Raw genomic sequence first — 21,201 nt, 5'->3', positions numbered from 1 at the left:
CTTCACATATGATTCACTCTCAGGAAACAAATTCAATTCAATTCAATTCAATTTTATTTATATAGCACCAAATCACAACAAAAGTCGCCTCAAGGCGCTTCATAGATACAGAGAAAAAGCCAACAATCATATGACCCCCTATGAGCAGCACTTTGGCGACAGTGGGAAGGAAAAACTCCCTTTTAACAGGAAGAAACCTCCAGCAGAACCAGGCTCAGGGAGGGGCGGGGCCATCTGCTGTGATTGGCTGGGGTGAGAGAAATAAATCCATGTCACAGCATGACAGTGTTATGGTTAAGTTTGGTTAAGGCTACCCCCAAATCACACGTCCATCCTTCCCTCACAAAGTAAAATTTGACCGTTCAAGCTCAGATATGTCAAACATGTTCAGAGAGAGATGGACCTTCTCATCATTCATCAGTGATTCCAGAACAAAGTCATTCAGCCTGGAGTACCCAAAGGTTCTAATGAGCGTGAACCCTGTGTGGTTTGGGACTGGTGATTTCACAGTACAATCCATGAAGGAACTGGATTCCTTTTTATGTATTTTAATGAACATGGTGATAATGACAGACTGTTGACTGATGCACAAAATGTTCTGGTTTAAACATGTTTGCCTAAGAAGTCCTCAGACCCTGACAGACTTTCAGCATTTCTCTTAAACACCCGTGGAGAGGAGCTGACACCATAATCAGACCGCCACCAGTCTTTGGAAAACCTCAGATATCATTCCTGTTCCAAAGACAATCATCCAATGGAAAATGATAACAGTAGCATTATATCTGTTGTTATGAAATGTGGATGATGGGACACAATTAGGTGTTCCATCAGGATAAAGATCCAGGGCTTTGGGAAGCTCATCTTGTAACCAGAAGGTTGCTGGTTCGATCCCCGGCTCGGTCTGTCCTGGTCATCGTGTCCTTGGGCAGCCTCTCTTCTGTCAGTCTGTCCCAGGGCAGCTGTGGCTACAACTGTAGATTGCCTCCACCAGTGTGTGAATGTGAGAGTGAATGAATGGTTATATAAATGCAATCCATTATCATTATTAAAAACTGGGTCTATAACAGGTAAAGCAGACTAACATTTAGCCTGAAGAATGTCCTTCCCAAATCCCTGACGTCAACCTTTGAAGGAAAATCCTGCAGACAGCCGGCCCTGGAGACTGTCGTTGTGCAGCTGCCTAGGTGGGAAGATTGATAAGGAGCTGGCTGGGCTGTTGTAGAGGAGGCTTGGTTGCAGGGCTGATTCTTACTTCCTTCTTTCCTACTTGAGAAATACAGAGGATGCAGGTGGCCACATGTGGGTGGCTACTAGGTGAAAGTGGGGCACTTGTATGAGCTGGTGTTATTAAAGATGAGCTGGTTGGATTTTGGGGGGTTAAAGATAGCCTTACCCATTCAGCCTTGTGTGAAAGAACAGAGCGTTTGTCATTTATCGGAACAATTACACTAATTGTTGCCCAGTCATTGTGCACACATAGATATTCTCCTGTGAGAGCAAAAACCACACTTTTACTTTCTTTAATATACAGGTTTGACTTTAATCAGCATTTTGGAGTAACAAATAGAACTGCTGTTCAATTATAAAACGAATCCTCAAAATAGAGTTTGCCTAATAATCGTGCATACAGTGTGTATGCCATCTTTATGCCGTGTTTCTTTTATATAGGATAAAAGGATATTTAATTGCATATCACACTTCCTTTGTTGTCTCCAAACAAGCTTTAGTAACATGTCTCCTGCTGTGTGCTCAGTGAGTTTGTGTTGGTAGCAGAGCATAAGAAACCTTACCTAATAGTCCCAGCTAATGCTCCAAAATAATAATAATAATAGTAATAATAATAATAATGGATTGCATTGCGCTTTTCGAGGCCCTCAAAGTGCTTTACAATTCCACTATTGATTCACTCTCACATTCACAAAAGCGCGCGTTCTACTGAATGCACAGTGATCAAACTTTTCGTCATGTACTGTACATCATATGCATGATATGTAATAAGCACACAGTTATGGTTATATTACTGCCATGCTTAAAAAATGGAAAAATGTTTTGTTGAGCCATCCATCCACCCTGACCTCCTCTCCCTGTATTGATAATTTGGTTGTGTTTACTTTGCAGTAAACACAACCATTTTTCACTTGAGCATAAACATGCTTTATTAGATAATGGTGCTTTGTGAGGTGTAGACGGACACATCAGTCCATTACAGAGAACCACATTTGGTTCTGGTAGCAGAGCTCTGTGTTTCATCACCCTTTCCATGGCAACATCACTGGTGCTCAGGTGTTCAAACAGTGCAGGAGCATGCGATGGGAAAAGCACTGAATGATAGTGATTATGTGCAGATGCTTGTCGGGGACAACATTCTTCCAAAGGGCATTGCTCTTTTGTTGACCACAGCTATTTTGTGTTTCAAGAAGCAACTCTGATTTTCTATTTCTACCTCCGTTTTATGAGGAACAAGTAAATGCGAGATTTTCCGACTCTTACACAGAATGACCTTGTTCTTCTGTATGAAGTCCTTTCAGGGAAAAATATTTCTGTGTAAACTATGGCTGAATGCTTTATGGACATGAATGGCAAGACATTTCAATTTAGACCAAATTGGGAGTATGGATCAAAACAAGCATTCCGGCTCACTATTTTCATCTGTTCAAAGGGGTATTGAGTGCTGCTTCATTGGGGAATTTTCCTCTCTGATGATTGGGAACAAGCTGCCAGCGCACATGTATCCCTCAGCTTGAAATAACACCATTCTGCATGAACGGGCCTCCCTCTATTAAAAATGCTACCAGAATCTAGCCTTGTTGCAGAAAGCAAACTATCCTCCAGTACTCTGAGGATAAACTCAGATATTGTGGTGGGGGATGCAGCCATTTCTCAAAAGGCAATTTCCTCACAATGGAGTCAGCCATTCTGATTTCTGGGGAAAGGCTAATATCATTTGAGGATAGCTGAGCTACACTTGATTAATTGTTATGGGAACAGGTAGTGATATGGCAATCTCATATTCACAGTACGGGAGCAAGCGGGGTCTATTTTTAGAGCAGGCAGTCGCCAGGAGTCACATTTAACGAACCTTCCTGAACAGCAGGCAGAAGTCAGAGCTGTTGGTTATTTCTGATTAGAGTGAAGTTATTCTCTAATCTTCCCCAGTTTAACCACCCTCAGTGGTCTTATGAACACAGAGAGACGAGGTTTGAATTAGCTATGGTACTCTAATTGATGGATGAGTTACTATAACTAAAAAACTGTTTCCACACATTCAGTATTATGGCCGAGCTCTGATCAAAGTCAACAGCAGATTTAATGACTTATCAAAGTAATATAAATGGCTTCTTTAACATGTTTCCTGCACTGCTCTTCAGCTCATGTAACTCAAACAAGAAAGCTTCTTCTTTTTTTACAGTAAACACAACTGTACAGGTCAGATAACTCTGACAGCTTTTCAACAACATGAACATTTCTTGACCTTGAAACTCAGCGTTCACGTCTGTGAGGTTTCGCGGTATAGCCGAGTGCACTGATCTATATATTTGTACGAGCGATTCTCGTACAGAGACCTGCTTTAAAAAAGATGAAACATGTCAGATCTTTAAATCCCTGCACCTGTCTGAAAGGAACGGTGCACAGATGTTGATAAATCTGTATCTACCGATGGAGAAGCAATGCTATTACACACCACCGCCCACAGTGTTTACCTTCATGTGCAAATGACACCAGGCAGCTCCAAAGTAAGCTCAATCAATATGCCGCCCATCAGGCTGGCCTGTTACTGATTCAGTATTCTGCTGTTTGGCTATTGGAGATGGCAGATTACACTGGGTTATCAATCCTCTTCACCAGTCCCTTTAAAAAAATGTTTGCATGACACTGCAATGCCGAGTGTAAAGAAAATTAAGATGTAGGACATTGTTACACACTGATTGTGTTAGATGAAACATCAGGGGACTTCTACGGTTCACAAAGAGTATTAAGAGTAGATCTTAATGGCAATCCATCCAAATGTTGGTGCTGAAGCCAGTTTATTATGTGTTGGAAGTAAAGGAGTCGGGGATCACCAAAGATATTACAAGAATATGTCATGGATGTATTTACAAAACTGTAAGTAAAAGATTAATCACCAGATATTACATTAGATTACTCAGTGTATATACCAATCATCTCTATATCAAAGTATTGGGCCAAAACTCGTAATCTGTGAATTCAGGTGTTTTCAGCCCCGTTGCCACAGTTCCTTCTTAGGTATTGCACCATCAGCTGTATGTGGTATTAGTGTAAGTGTTTAGAAAAACAGCAACTAAGCAACACCACAGACCATGTAATGTAACTAAGATGTATTTATATAGCACGTTTCACAGATAAATATCACAAAGTGATTCACAATAAAACCAGAAATATAAAGAAAATAAAAATATGAAACAATGTAGCCGTGTATCGCATGCCTGAGAGCGGCCGATCCGGGTTTGAGAAGGACCTGTGGACTTTTTCAAACAAAACACGCAATAAGGGGCTCTAAAGTAGTGTCCTGCTAATGTTGGTGGCATCACAATGGACCCAGAGCCAGCAGTGCACGGGCATTTCCGACACCACTTCAAAAGAAGATGTGCTATTGCTGTGTGATTTTTATTACTATTGATGAAGGCTACTCGCCACCGAGCTAACATTGTTAGCTGGTGTTAGCTGAGGTTAGTTCACAGACTCTAGACTGTTAAGCTGTTTCCAAATACTCAAGTACGCGAGTCCTCGCAAGTCCGGACTTCGTAAGTTCACAGTCTGGACCTCCTGAGAACGCAACGCGATCGTTCTACAATTGGAGCAACAGTGTACATGATGACATCACATCACAGTGATTAATATTTGCAATGGAAATTACACATGACATAAAAATTAAACATGATGTAGTAGATTTCATTAAGAAAAGAAAAACATCATTTAAAAAAGTATGTTAAGCACTTTGGCAAAATTTGGTATATAATGATGTGCTACGTGGTGGCTAGCATGCATGGTATGCTTTGTGTGACTGATAGGCAGCATTCGTCAGTTTCTTAGACAAGTCTTCTGTTCACTCATCATATCTGGTTTCAAAATACTAGATGATGATGTCAGAAATGATGGTGAGGAGGAATCATAGTCCCAAACAGAAGCCCCAGGTACACCACCAACCTGTCCATGTGTTTAACTGTTTTTCCCCACTCAGCCTTTACTTAAAGAGCCGTCTTTAGACCCAGCGCTCTTGGCTGGGTCTCCAACCTTCCTTTCATATCAAACATCCTTGAAAGAGTAGTTGTCAAACAGTAAACAGATCATGGATAGAGTTGTGTGTCATATGAAACCTGACTGAAACTTTTCAAATAAGCCAGATAACACACACCAATGAGTTAAACTGCAGGAATGTCTTAAAGACATAAAGACCTGGATGGCCGCTAACTTTCTGCTTCTTAATTCAGATCAAACTGAGGTTATTGTACTCGGCCCTGAAAAGCTTAGAAATATGGTATCTAAGCAGATTCTTACTCTGGATGGCATTACCTTGGCCTCCAGTAACGCTGTGAGGAACCTTGGAGTCATTTTTGACCAGGACATGTCCTTCAACGCACATATTAAACAAATATGTAAGACTGCGTTCTTCCATTTGTGCAACATCTCTAAAGTTAGAAATATCCTGTCTCAGAGTGACGCTGAAAAACTAGTTCATGCATTTATTACTTCCAGGCTGGACGACTGCAATTCATTATTATCAGGAAGTCCTAAAAACTCCCTGAAAAGCCTTCAGCTGATCCAAAATGCTGCAGCAAGAGTCCTGACAGGGACTAGAAAGAGAGAGCATATTTCTCCTGTTTTGGCTTCCCTTCTTTGGCTTAAATAATCAGGCCCCATCTTATCTTAATGACCTTGTAGTACCATATCACCCTATTAGAGCACTTCGCTCTCGCTCTGCAGGCCTACTTGTTGTTCCTAGAGTATTTAAAAGTAGAATGGGAGGCAGAGCCTTCAGTTTTCAGGACCCTCTTCTGTGGAACCAGCTTCCAGTTTGGATTCAGGAGACAGACACTATCTCTCTTCCAAAGCATGTCTTTTGTCCTTTCTTCACTGGTGTATTATTGTAGGGTCTAGCTCACAATATACAGAGTTTGTTGTTGTGGTTTGGCACTTTATAAATAAAATTGAATTGATTGTTGGATTCCACACAATCATAGTACAGAAACTGGCTACTTAAGGATTAGTAATGACCTTCTGATGGCAGCTGATTCTGGTCTTTTTAATCATTCTCATCCTTCTCGGGCGATCGTGGCTCAAGAGTTGGGAGTTCGCCTTGTAATCGGAAGGTTGCCGGTTTGAGCCCTGGCTTGGACAGTCTCGGTCGTTGTGTCCTTGGGCAAGACACTTCACCCGTGTTTGTCTACTGGTGGTGGTCAGAGGGCCCGGTGGCGCCAGTGTCCGGCAGCCTCGCCTCTGTCAGTGCGCCCCAGGGTGGCTGTGGCTACAATGTAGCTGCCATCACCAGTGTGTGAATGTGTGTGTGAATGACTGGATATGTAAAGCGCTTTGGGGTCCTTAGGGACTAGAAAAGCGCTATATAAATACAGGCCATTTACCATTTACCCTCCTTGCCTGGTTCACCTCATATCTCTCAGGCCGCAATCTAGGTCCAATTTAAATCCCACTCTTCAAGTTTCTTCTTTCTTTTTCTCCTCTTCCTTATCTTCCCTGCTTAGCCTCTTATGTCCTTGTCTAGTCTCGTGTTTTGTATTACTTTTCCCTGGAACATTCTCTCACAGTCTGTTCTCTAAAACCTAAAAGAGGAATTATGGATTTGATCAACTGGTCCCTAAATGCAATTGACACCCTTTCTTAACGAGAAGTTTGGGCTCGGGTGAGCCTGAGTGCTGAAGATATCTACCTATTCGGAACCATGATAACAGGGTTCTTGCTGATCGGAGCTGGCTTGGTCCTGACTTATCAAAGAATTAAGGAAGCGGAACCGGCTGTTCAAACCCCCACAAGGCTGCCCGCTGGGATTGGAACGATGGGAGAGGCGTGAGTTTCTCAAAATGGGCTCATTGAGTCAGCACGGATAAGATCTTGGAGAGGCTACGGCTGCTGTGAATACTCAGAATAAGATCTCTGACTGCAGACTGGATACATCTCAGAAGGGCTCGCTCGGAATAACATCTCTGGGCGCAAATTGGATGACATCTCGGGGAGGCACACTGCCGTGAGTTCTCAGAATCGGCTCCTTGAGCACAAGAAATGACAACATCACAGAACGACGAAGCTCACGGCTCTCCAACGGGAGATTGAGAGACCAGTGTTGGACTGTAGAACTGCTTTGAAATTCATATGAGCTGTTCGCACTAAAGTAAAAAATACCATCACTTCATGCGGAGACCCCTTTGGCGCCAGCTGCGGTCTCAAGGCTGGAGCTGAACAACAACACCCTGATCCCTGGGCAGGGATAGCTCAGTAGGTAGAGTGGCGGCCCCATGATCGGAAGGTCGGGGGTTCGATTCCCCTGAACAGCTACCCTGAGGTACCCCTGAGCAAGGTACCGTCCCCACACACTGCTCCCCGGGCGCCCAATGGCTGCCCACTGCTTCACTGAGTGAATGGGTTAAATGCAGAGAGGGATTTTCCCCACGGGGACCAATAAAGTACACTTTCTTCTTCTTCATAACGACTGTGTTGAGTCTGTTCCTTCCCATTCCCTGCAAGGCCACCTGGGTTGGCTGGAAGACTGTTTACTGAGCCTGGCAGGGTGAAGGACACTGTCTCAGCTGAACTCTGGACACGCACACACATACATATACTGATACTGATAAGCACTCACTGACGCATCACCCTCCCTACCCCGGATCCAACGCCACCTCCAACGCTTACCTCCCCCATGATGTGGACATCGGGTCAGCTGGAGGCGCAGTCGAAAGATTGCAGCGGTCCCAGATCAGATGTACACACTAGAACTCTTTCCCATGTTGCTGTCTGTGTTTATTGTGCTGTGGTGTGTTGATATCTGTGCATTCCTGTATTATCCTTTTGTGTTGCACATTTCAATGTTTTTTTTTCCTCGCTACCTAGCCTGACCTGTCTCCCCAATGTGATGTTTGTATTGTATGTACGGTCGGCAAGGTCTGTCATCTCGGTTGTGGGCAAAAGACCTGCAACTGACACATAAAGGCTATCTCATCTCATATCACCCCAATTCTTCAACAGCTTCACTGGTTGCCCATAGAAACCAGGATAAACTTTAAAATCTTAGTTCTCAAGTTTAAGTGCATCCATAACCTTGTCCCCCCTTATCTCTGTGATCTTCTTCATATCACTACTGTTTCCTGCTCTCTCAGATCTTCATCTGCCACTCATCTTGTTCTTCCTCCTGCTCGTCTCATCACTGTGGGGAAGAGAGCTCTCAGTCGCTCTGCTCCTCGGCTCTGCAACTCACTTCCTCCAGTCTTAAGAAATATAGATTCCCTTATTTAAGTCACCACTCAAAACCTACTTGTTTAAACTGGCTTACTCGCTTTAATACACATTTTACTTGCTGTCAAATCTTTTTAATTTGGTGTTTATTTGTTTTTATTTGTTTATTTGTATTTTAATCTATTTTAATCTGTTTTACTGATATCTTTTTCTCTTTGTAAGGTGACCATGGTTTTTAGAAAGGCGTCTTCAAATAAAATATATCATTATTATTATTATTATTATGTTACCAGGAATTGTTGGAAACTAATTAAGACGGTCTGGTTTAAAAAAAAAAGATAACAAAAGGTAAAATAATGAAGTCAGGACCCTCAAAAGCTGTAGACATAAGCAAGGCTCCGCCCATCTTCCAAAGACAACCTGTAAGTATTTGTGAGGATGTCTGTCAGAGTCAGCACAAACCCTCGCAGACACTCAGACGTTACGTCCCGACTCACTGATTTCTATTTTTTGTTAGTGACTGGTCACATGACCTGCTTAGTAATTTCCTTTATGCAGTCTACATTTGTAAATGGGTGAAAAGCAAGTGGCTCAGTGAGATATTTTTATGATTATGTACACCTTGGAAACTGGTAATGTAATTAAGAGTCAGACACTGATGTTAATTAACTTTGGTAGAGGTGAAGGAGCTAGGAGCTGCTGCTGTTCCAGCTAGTGTGAACTGGTGTGTCTAAGCAGTGATTAATCATCCGAGGCCTCTGGTCTGTCAGTAAACGGGAAAAGGACACCTTGGGTTTGAGCTGATAGTAGTAAGGTAAAGGCTGGTGGGAAAAAATGCCCCCAATTTTTTATTATTCATTTATTTATTTATTTATCTATTTTAGAGAGGGAGCCTATTGGGGTTCCTGCTTCCACACAGAAATGTCAAGCAGAGGGCATCTGAGAAATAATTTAAACACAAGTGTAAGGTGCATCCCAGAGAACCTAGGTGATGTAATTACATGTTTTCCCATTATTCATATGCAGACATATGGTATTCCTCACAGCGAGGTTTGTGACAGTGGGCAGCTGTGAAATGGTCCCTCGCTGTTGATGCCATAAATAGAACCCACAGAGGCTTTCTGTGTTTAAAGAGAAGCAAATAAATGCATTGTGGCTCCTGCTATTCTCCTGTCACTTTGGGAGTTGGAATGCATTAGCCTGAAGCACATCTCCAACAGCTGTCTTTAACCATATTGCATTCCACTGCTTGTTTCTGCACTCATCAGTTATCGGGTGGTGGCCTAAATTCTTATGCAGATGTTGCTTCTTGAAACAATCACTGATCAATGTCTGCAGGTGTCAGTCAGTCATATATGAATGTGGAAATGCACAAATTTGCTTTTCAGAAAATCAGTGCTGCACTGCGCTTGACAGCATCGAACGATGAGTTATTTCGTCATTGTAACAGGTGTTTGACACAAACAACCATGCACTACTATCAGTTTGCCTTCAGAAAAACACAGTGAAGGCCAGCTCTGCTTATCAGGGAAAACAAACATCATACTGCAGTCAATAAAAAGCTGATGGGAGGGGAAAGTGTGGAGCTGATCCAGTGGTAACACACACATAGCATGTTACCTGTTGCTGCACAGACACACTAATAGATCTCGTGCTGTTTACACACGTAACAAAATTATTTCTTTTCTGATTTCTTATGAAGCGCCTTGAGGCGACTTTTGTCGTGATTTGGTGCTATATAAATAAAATTGAATTGAATTGAAATTGAATTGATGCCCTTTATTGTTTTCTTGGAGTGTGTGTAGTATTTATTATTTTGTATTATTATTTAGTATGTATTCACAGGCAAAAAGAAAAACATTTCTCAAGTATGTCACATATTAAATACACAGTCTCCTGCTACAGGAAACTTATCTACTAAACTCAGAAGGAAATTGTCACAGTCTGTAGGGACAGACTGTGAGGAGGTGTGTGTGGTGGACCCAGGTGCGAACACAGGTGAGGATTGAATATAAACTGAAAGCGAGCCTTTATTTGGGCTGATACAGAGGGGAGTAGACAAAACATAACAGGGAGAGAGAGCGCACCTAACCAGGAACCTAAACGGGAAAAAGACTGAAAGGAAAAACTATGATCACTGTGAACAGAATGCTGTGCAGATGCATGGAAACTGAACCAAATGGCGTGACGAAACTGACATGAACACGACCTCTGTAGTGATTTACGGCTGCTGGCAGAGCAGCTTCGTACCAAACTGTGATGCAGCTCGTCAGCAAGCTCTCGATTGCACTCCAGTAGAAATTTGAGGCGATGTTGGCATTCATGCTAAACTTCCTCAGCCTCCTCAGGAAGTAAAGCCGCTGGCGAGCCTTCCTGATAGGGCTGGTGTTCCCTGACTGGTCGTTTCCGGTAGCCCACTATCATCTCTCTAGTTTTGCTGCAGGTTATTTTCCAGGCACCACTCGTACAGCGCCATCACCTCCTCTCTATAGGCCGTCTCATCGTTGTCTGTGATGAGGCCTATGATGGTTGTGTCATCCGCAAACTTGATGATGATGTTGGACTCTTGTTTAGCAACACAGTCGTGTGTGAACAGGGACTATAGGAGGGGGCTAAGTACACAGCCCTGTGGCGTACCTGTGTTTAGGATGAGTGGTGAGGAGGTGGGCTTACCAACTCTCACCACCTGGGGCCTGTTTGTGAGGAAGTTCAGAATCCATCTGCAGATCGGTGTTCCCAGCCCAAGGTCGACGAGCTTCGTGGCAAGTTTTGAGGGGATGATGGTGTTAAATGCCGAGCTGTAGTCGATGAAGAGCATCCTTGCATATGTATTCCCTTTTTCCAGGTGAGTGAGGGTGGTGTGCGTTGCCAGGGCGATGGCATCCTCTGTGGCTCTGTTTGTTCGATAGGCAAACTGAAGAGGGTCCAGTGTGTCAGGGAGGGAGGAGCAGATATGACCTTTGACCAGCCACTCCAGGCACTTCATGATGACAGATGTCAGTGCAACAGGACGGTGGTCATTCAGACAGGAGATCACTGATTCTTTGGGAACAGGAATGATGGTGGATGCTTTGAGGGACGTGGGCACCACTGACTGCCTCAGGGAGAGGTTGAAGATGTTCGTGAACACCTCTGCCAGCGGGTCGGCGCACGATCTGGGATGCCGTCCGGTCCTGGAGCTTTGTGAGGATTGACCTTTTTAAAGGTCCATCTCACAGCTTCTGTTTTCAGAGTTAGAGTTGCAGCCTCACTGTCCTCCTGAGGGTAGAGGATCTGCTCTCTGTTGTCTGCGTCAAAACGAGCATAGAAGTTGTTGAGCTCGTCTGCGAGAGATGCAGTGGGCTGAACACTGACTGTGTTGACCTTCTTGTAGTCAGTGATGCAGTCAGTCCATCCCACAGTCGCCTGGTGTCAAAGCTGTGGTAGCTGGACTCCATTTTGTCCCTGTAGTCCTTTCTGGCCTTTTTTATGGACTTTCGGAGGTCGTACCTGGCTGCTTTATATGCATCCGCATCCCCGGAGTTAAAGGCAGAGGTCCGCACTTTTAGCTTGGCGCGAACGTCTTTATTTACCCAGGGTTTCTGATTTGGATATATGCGGACTGTGGTTTTTGTGATGGTATCATCCATGCACTTTCCAGTATATCCAATGACAGAGTCTGTGAGTTCACTGATGTTGCCATGAGCTGCATCCACAAATATCTGCCACTCAGTTGTGTAAAAGCAGTCCTGCAGGACCTCCTCAGCCTCACTGCCCCATTTGTAGATGACCCTGGAAGCTGGTTTTTCCTGTTTCAGTCTTTGTCTGTATGCAGGCAGCAGCAGGAACAATGGTCTGCCTTACCAAACGCTGGGCGGGGGAGGGGTTTGTAGCACTCTTTGAATGGAGTGTAACAGTAGTCCAGTGTTTGATCACCTCTTGTGGGGAAGGAGATGTGCTTGTAGTATTTGGGGAGAACCTTCTTCATGTTGGCTCTGTTGAAGTCTCCCAGCACAATGAAGGCAGCTTCTGGATTTTTGTTCTCAAGTCCAGTAATGATGTCATACAGTTCGTCCACAGCCGTGGCTTTATCAGCGTGTGGGGGAATGTAAACAGCTGAGAGGAGAACTGAGCTGAACTCCCTCGGGAGGGAAAAAGGCCTGACTTTAACGGTCAGCAGCTCGAGACTCTGAGAGCAGTAAGTTTTTAAGATACACACATCTCTAGCCCACAACGAGTTTACCTTAAAGCACACCCCTCCTCCCCTTTTCTTGCCTGAGTCCTTCGTTCGGCCTCCCCGGTAAACAGTGAATCCATCCGGCGTGATGGCGCAGTCGGGGACGCTGGGCTCCAGCCATGTCTCTGTGAAGGCCACTGACTTTGAACACTACATCAACACATCCAGAAGGTTATGTCAGAATCCAGAATGTGCAAGAATTCCAGGTTATAGTTTCTATCCTGTCCTCAGTCATCACACTCGCCTGGTGCTCCCCATGCTGCCTTGACAAGTTTGCATCCGTCGTTTACTCTGTGATTTGTTCTTTTCTTTTTACCTTGTTGGTCTTTTGTGTGATGTGCGCTGTTTTTAGTTCTTTGTTGTTTCTCCCAAGATTAACCACTCACCGGTTTTCCTTCAGTTTTCCTTTCCATTGTTTGTTTGACTGTCTGTCTTTGAGTTTCCCTGGAAAAGTCACACAGAAGCTAAAAATCACTTTTTACTTTTGAGAAAAACAAATGTGAAGGGCACACTTAGTTTTTGTACTACTGTTTAGCTAACAGCTAACCACACATTACAAATGGACTGCAACACACAACTGTGGGATGGATTTGGAACAAAAAGGGATCGCACACCTTTGTCAGCTCTTTAAAGCTCATGTCAGCCACAAACCTGAGACTGAAATGTTACTGCTGACAACTAAAGAAAACAATCAGGAAAATATTTTCTGTGCTTCACCACTCGTTACACTCATATTTATAAAAAAAAATTCTTTCTCCCATAAATAAAATGTAATAATTACATCTCTGTACAGTCTGTAGACTTTCAGTCCCAGATTCAGTATTGTTACTCCAGAAGTTTAAACCCCCCTCGTAAATGTAGCCATCACCAAGAACAATACTTTGTAACTGGAATGGTAAACAGTTGCATTTTATCACTGGTTGACTTTCCTGTTTGAGCAGCTGAAAGAGTCGCTGTTCTTAAGTCATTTAATATAATTCTGATTTTGCCTGTCATTAAATTCCACTCTGTGCAGATGTCACATCGAGTGACATATTAAGTGTACGGTTAACATTAATGACATTATTGGTATAAATGTGTTTTGTATCATTACATCTTATAATCCCACACAGGAAGTAAATTTATTTCCTTATTATGTCTGACCTTGGGGGGACCCTTGGGTTCTGATGGGTGCTATACTGGTCATCGTGTTCTGTGTGGGTGGGGTGCTGTGCAGAGGGTTCTGGGGCCCGAGCAGACATGGGGTTGAGCCGGTTCCAGTGGATGGTATCTGGGGCTCTTGGGGGTGACTGTTGGGTGCCCCTTCTCCCCCTCCCTTGCTTCTTTTGGGGATGGGGGGCTTGTATCACATGAGCTTTCATGTCACGGGGGGCTGACCCTTCAGAAACTGGGATGGGCTACTACTTGTGCCCAGTGTGAACTGGCCTTTGTGCTGTTTGCTAGTATGGTAGAGGTGAATGGATCCAAACATCTATTGTATTATTACCAATGCATTTTATAGTTTTAAAAATGGGTCTGTGGGGTGAAATTGCAGGGGGCAGGATTGTTTGTTGGCTCTGCCTTTCCCCCCGGTCTCCTACTGGGCAGAATTGGACAAGTGGAAAATACAGTTAATTAGTTAAAGTAATTTTTAGATGTTCAGTATGTGCAGCCTGTGGAGCTATGGCTTCCTGTGCTGCCTTTGGGTTTGATTCATCTGTTTAGCACGGCCAAATGGAAACTGGATAACAGACAAAGGCTAAAACACTTCACACTGTTTAGTTTGTGAAACTGTTTAGCAGGTGTTTAAAATGTAACTTTAACTTAACCTGGTTCTAAGTCTTTTAGCTCACTGGTGACTTCGAGCTTTAAACAGGTTGAAATCTTATCAATCCGTGCTCACTAAATTAAAACACCGGCTCCATCGAGAAAAGCTAAAAAGCCAGTTAAAATAGTTCTGATCTTCTATAACATCAGTTAACATGCATTAGGCCACTGTTTAGGGCCTAATGCATGTCAAGCTCACATTTTTTCATATAACTGAATTAAAATATTAAAATGTAAAATCTAAATACTTGGATTCTGCTGTGCTCGTTTAGCAAACTTGTCTTTATTTACCTTGAAACCACAAGTGATACTATCCCCTGATAATTACCCTCATTACGTTTGTAATCCCACTATGCACAGTCACATAGATGGCTTTAAAGGGATCCAGGTTATTTTAATAGAAACATGCAAACTAATGGTGTGTTCAGACTCTAGACCATCAGAGGACCTGGTGCACTCTCATTATAAACATCCCCGTGTTTAGTCCCTGAGCTCAGAGAGCTATTTTCAAGCATGTGGCATACTGTCATCCTTATCTACACCAGAGATGAGCTTGTTTTTCCCATCTGAAGCCATGCCCAAGTCGTATGCTAAGAACCTAAGTGACAGGCCATCACTCTTCATCTCCAGCGACCCAGAGCCAGACAGGAGTTTGGAATGGGTGTCGCTGTTACCAGTTTTGTCAATCACGACAGCCTCTACAGCTCTGGAATGCAGCACAGATGGCATGTTGGTGCGTGTCCCCGTTTGTCACCAAAAAAAGAAGAGTGACGGGTTCTTTGCCTGTGTGAGGCAACACATTTACAGCTGCAGAATATTTGAAGCTCTGTGCAATTACTCTTGTTGGTATACAACAGCCTGCAGTATAAGTGGCAAAGATTAATCAACCGTAATGCTAAAAATCCTGCACAACAATAACACCAACAGAAATAATGAGCTGCATTTTCCCTTGTTCAGTTTGGTCCGAAGCAAACTCAAATTATCCTAGCTTGTTTCTTTGGTACATTTCTGTCTTCAGCCGTCAGTCTTTAGATCATAGCATTACCTTTTCTGGATGTCCACACATGTCAATCTAATATCAGCCAAAACAATACCCAAAGACAATAACACAACTTTAGGGGTTAGAACTCTGCAATATTTGGTTTCTAACTCGTGCTTGATTAGCATCACTTTGAGGATGCTGTGTAAAAAGGACTGTTGACTTATAGCACACTGTTAAAGCTACAGCGCTCAGTATGCGGAAAAAAACAAAAAAAACAACGCTTGGACACTGCTAGCATCGTGGACAGGTTTTTGACGGGGCGCCCACACAAACGCAAAGCAGGAGATGAAGCATCGCTGAATATGTTTCCAAACCAACTTCATTCTGAGCTAAAGACTTGAAAATATGGTGAAGCAAATCTTCCCTTTGGCTCCACCTGCACAAGTGCCGAGGTAGGTCTCCCTGCAGGTTTCCCTTCATCGGGAGCAGCGCTGGGCTGTTCAAATCACGGACAAACAGGATCCCACATTCTTGATTTTTAGTTCACAAACACTTGTAATGACTAACTACTCCTGACATGTTGGAGATGTTTGCTCTTTATTCCGTAAAGTTACAGCAGGATACAAATAACATCAGGCTGATCCTGCCACGATTTGTTCAAATCACGGACAAACAGGATCCCACAGCTGTTTATGTTTTTAAATCAATTTCCACAGAGAGGCATTTTTTGAAAAATGTATTGATAGCAATGTTATATCATATTATATTATATTATTACACAGGAAAAAACACAACTACATGTAAAATAATCACATTGTGATGATGTAAATGCCTTTGTAAATGGAGGGACAGTAACTGCGTGTAAACCTGCAGACAGTCAGATTAACAGTATTTTGTCTCCATCTGCTATTCTGCAATTCATCTCATGTAAACAATAACGTGGCGCACAGCGTGACGTGAAAAAAGGCACATACCTGTGACGTTGAGTGACGAACTCTGCATTCCTCGTCCACACGTAAACGCAAAAAAGGAGTTTTAAAAAATCTCTGTTTTCGGTGATTCCAAACGCCGTTTACGTGGACGAAACAGCTGCGTTTTCAAAAACACCCGTGTAGGTGTGGACGCAGCGTAAAAGAGTTAGTAGTTTATTTTGTCACTGCCTGTAATTTATTGCAGATTACTGGTATTTGCTTAATTGTTTACTAAATGTTTGAGGTGTGAAATAAACCGCAGTGGAGCAAAATATGGGCGTGTGTGGTTGGAGGATGTGTTTGTGCATGCGTGCACGCGGGGGGGGGGGGGCGAACATTTTTCCTGTAACACAAAGGGGACCCAGCAAAAAAAGAACCACTGTTCTATTCAAAGGGTTTACATGTTGAACAAATCTGGTCCTCACCAGGTTCTAAGATGATCAAACACAACCTCAGATGAACGACAATGCATGACATGTTACACCATGCCATTATTTAGTCAACACAAACAAATCTAAAATGCTAAAGCAGTGTCTGAAACAACAAAACCCCATGACTCCACTGACTGTGCGCTAACCTGAAGGAATCGTTTTCTGCAGGCCTTTATCAGATATTGCACAGAGGTGTGTAGACATGCAGCTCTTCAGGTCCTGCCACAGCATTTCAGTCGCGCTGAGCTCTGGACTTTTGGCCATTGCAGCACCTTGGTTGTTTTCATTCTGTTGTAGCTGTGCTGGTGTGCTTGGCATTATTGTCCTGCTACTGTACTTAAACTGTCACACAGATGGCCTCACACTTGACTCTATTATCCTTTGGTATACAAAGACGACTCGTACACTGCTAGGTGCCGAGGTCCTGTGGCTGCTAAACAAGCGCATTAGCCTCCCACAACCATGATCGACACTTGGTGTTTGTGCTGTGCATCATGGCCAAGCGTCTCTACTTTGGTCTCATCTATCCAAAGGGTGTTTTTGCAGAAGTCAGAGCTGTGCTACAATGTTCCTTTGAGATAGAATAATAATAATAATAATGGATTGGATTTATATAGCGCTTTTCAAGGCACCCAAAGCGCTTTACAATGCCACTATTCATTCACTCTCGCATTCAGAAGAGGCACTGTTATGAATTTTAACAAAGGCTTGTAAATGTAGCTCTTGGATTGTCTTTTTGCCTTTCGTAGAGGTAAATGTGCTGTGCTGTCTACTCTTAGGAGGATTGGAAACTATTTTGAATGTTTCCCACTTGGGTAGGAACAATTGCTTGGGTAATCCCCACTGATGTCTTTCCTCTTTGGCCTTGTGTTAACATCTGAATGCCAGCAAACTGCACAAACCTCTGTGTGATCCTTACCCTCTTAATCCCTGTGCATGCAGCACACAGTGCTTCTAGATTTTGATAAATAATAACTTTTCATGTTTTGTAATTCATCTGAGCTGAATTTAAAGCTTGATAAGAACCAGATGATGTATTATTATGCTTAGATTTGAGTTTAAATCTTATATTGAAGTTAAATTTGCTTCAAAGTTCTGTAAATGTCAGCATTGTGTTTGATACTATCTATATCTTATCTTGACTGCTGTGTCTTTAGATACCTCGTAGTTGGAAGACTGCTAGCATTTTGAATGGTTTAAAACGTGATTTTTCTCACCTGTGTAACTGCCTGACATGCCTGTGAGGGTGAATGTTTGTCGCACCTGTGTGAGCAGGTATATTTTCCTCGGCTGTAAGAACCAGTTCAGTTCAGTTTGGGCTGTTTATTGTTTGCTGTGTGCAGCTGGTATCTGCAGGACTCACATCCTTTGCATATTTATAGTAGAATGTGACAGAACACCTACAATACAATATACATTTTATAGCTCACAAAATAGCACATACATATTATCAATACAAGCATGTTTATATGTTACTGTCATCAACTTTTATCTTGTCCTCGTCTCCCTATGCTCTCATTTGTTTCTCTTTCTCCTCACCCTCCCAGCCAGTGGCAGGAGATTGCTGCCCCTCCCTGACCCTGGTCCTGCCAGACATCAGAAATTCATCAGTTTGTGAGATACTCAAACCAGTCTGTGTGGCATTAGCAGCTATGCAACATTCAGGGTCACTTAAATCACCTTTCTTCTCCATTCTAATGTTCAGTTTGAAATTTCAAATTCAAATTTTATTTGTCACACACACAACCATACACAGTATGACATGGGGGTGAAATGCTTGTAGCTGTACAATGTCTGACCATTAAATGACAAAAAAAGTTTTACAGTATTTAACAATTTACAGGTTACTACAAAATTTACAAATTAATTTAGGAATTTTCAGTAAAAAATGTGCAAATAGCAGAAGAGATTATAAAGATTATAAATTATAGGAAATATAGGATTATAGGAAATGTGTGGTGGTGCGTGTGGTGATGTGTGGGAGAGTCCAGTCCTACACCTGGTTCAGGGCCCGAATAGCCTGGGGGAAGAAGCTCCTCCTCATTCTCTCTGTTTTGGCCTTAAGGGAGCGGAAGCGCTTCGTCAGGTTGTCTTGACTATGTCTCCATGCCTAAAGGTATTGAATTACTACTATGTGATCACATATTTGTGTAAACAAGCAGTTGAAAATGTGGTCTTAACAAAGTGGCCAGTGAGTGTAAGTTCCCAACACAGCAAAAGTTTTGCGAGATCTCGCAAAAGTCCGTCTTTTTCTCCCATGTCCCCTGCGGGGCTCCGTAGAAAGGAAATCAGTGGTATCGCACATCACAACCAAAAAGTGATCGTCGGGCAGAAAGTGATCGCCGTCCGCGGGAGCGCGCAGCTGCTTAAAGCTGTAGCGCCCAGATTACTTACAGCTACTTCCATGCAGCTGATATAAACAGCTTCAACTGTCTGTTTGTTGAAAAATGGTAACGCGACCGCATTTTTTTGTTAGTAACTGTAACGGCGTTGTAACGATAGGAATAGTAATTAGTTAGATTACTCGTTACTGAAAAAAGTAGCGCCGTTATTCCCATCACTGTATGAATATTGTAAACTCTTATAATTTCTGGAAAAAAACAAACTGCATTTCAATTCAAAACAGAGACACAAAAATAACATCCCTGGACAAAATTGTGCAGACTTAAAAATAAAGTACTTTACTTTAAGGATTTTCAAAATGGTATTGTCTTTTAATAATGATGACACAAATGTCAACATAAAGTACAGGTTTTCTTCTTAGAACTAAGGCAGAAACATAAAAGGTTATTTGAGCAGCTTCTCCTTTAAACTCTGAGTAACCTTAGCCAACATTATTTGGTACATGAGGCTAAAACGGTGTGATCATCCAGCATTTTAGTGCAAAAAATCACAAACCCATTGGACTCACAATAAGTGCATTCATGTCAGATGCTCGTTCCAACCTACATGATTAGAATTTCAGAAACTACCAAAGTCAATGCTTACATGAAATGTTGCATCAAAATGGACCTTAACATCCATCCTACTGAATTTACCTGAAAGGATAAAATATTCAAGATTATCCTTACCACTGTCCTGAAGAAATGAAGTGTATGTTCATACGATACACTTCTTCTAAGAGAATGTAATTACCAGTGAGGCTGAACAAGTATCAGGTCATATATACAGTAAAGGCGCCTCAGCCTTGATGCACCTTAAAGACAGAAGAGACTCTGCTCTGCGTTTACAACAGTAATGGTCACACTTGAGATATGCTTATTACAATAATGAGCTGTGCAGTGAAAGTCATTTACACCTACAGAGAAGCCAAAGCTGTTTAAGACAAACAAGCTGGTCTGCACTGGTGAGGATGGCAGAACAGCCTCTGCTTTAAGATGAAAATGAACAAGTTATAAAACATGTTTCTGATTAATGAGAGCATAACATTCCAATAATCTGTGAAATAACTTATCTGCCTCATTAATAACTTATGTGAATTAGTTTGGTGCAAAGAAAAGTCAGATTAAAAAATGAGCACAGATTCTGTCAAATTAGGAAAGTAAAAATTATATTGGTCACTGCTCCTAATCTTGAGAAGAATTAGTCATAGTACTCTCCTCTAGACAGAGAAAGTGCACCAATCAATCACCAATATTATTAACAGGTGAAGATCACTTTACCTGATATCTCTTCATAGTGGCACCTTTCAGTGGCTGAGACAGTTAGCAACTGAAAGTGAAACACGAAAAGTGAGCGCGAGAGCCCTCGGTGCGCCTGCTCGCTGCTGCAGTCAAAGTAAACTTTATTGTCATCTCCGCTACAGTCCAGCATATAGAGACGAGACGACGAGGCTCCAGTTACAGCTGTGCAAGTAAACAAACAATAAATATAAGAAGAGTAAGAAAATAAATATACACTTTAGGACTCGGGGTAAAGGATCAATAACAATTTAAAATTTACAGTTTGATGATTTAAAGTCTCACACAACCCGTCAAAAAGGGCGGGGCCGGCTGCTTCCAAATAGAGCACATTTCATTTATAATGATGTAAATCCAAGCCCATCATGGATTCATGATCTGAATCCTGGGTTGTGTGAAATCCCAGAAATAAACCCTGGACAAAGTGAATCTGTGAACTAAGGTGTAGGTCTGTTAGATCATGTTGTGGTGATCCTCGGGTTGGGGGATGGGTGTTCATACTGGAGTGCAAAATTAAAACCAGTGGAAGATGCACAAGAAAAGTTGAAAGCCATCAGGTGCTCAGTTTAGAACAAAGATAAAGGAAGAGGAGGAGAAATGAGCAACAGATGCAGGTAAGCAGATGTGTGATTGGATAATGGCAGGTCATCCTGAACCAATCAGAGTCAGAATACTTTGTTAATCCCTAAGGAAA

Source organism: Diplotaxodon limnothrissa, linkage group LG16 (assembly GCF_057381915.1).
Source record: "Diplotaxodon limnothrissa isolate DT_005_m linkage group LG16, D_limnothrissa_male_GT1.1, whole genome shotgun sequence".
Classification (NCBI taxonomy): Eukaryota; Metazoa; Chordata; class Actinopteri; order Cichliformes; family Cichlidae; genus Diplotaxodon; species Diplotaxodon limnothrissa.
Note: the sequence above shows the minus strand (reverse complement) of the source record.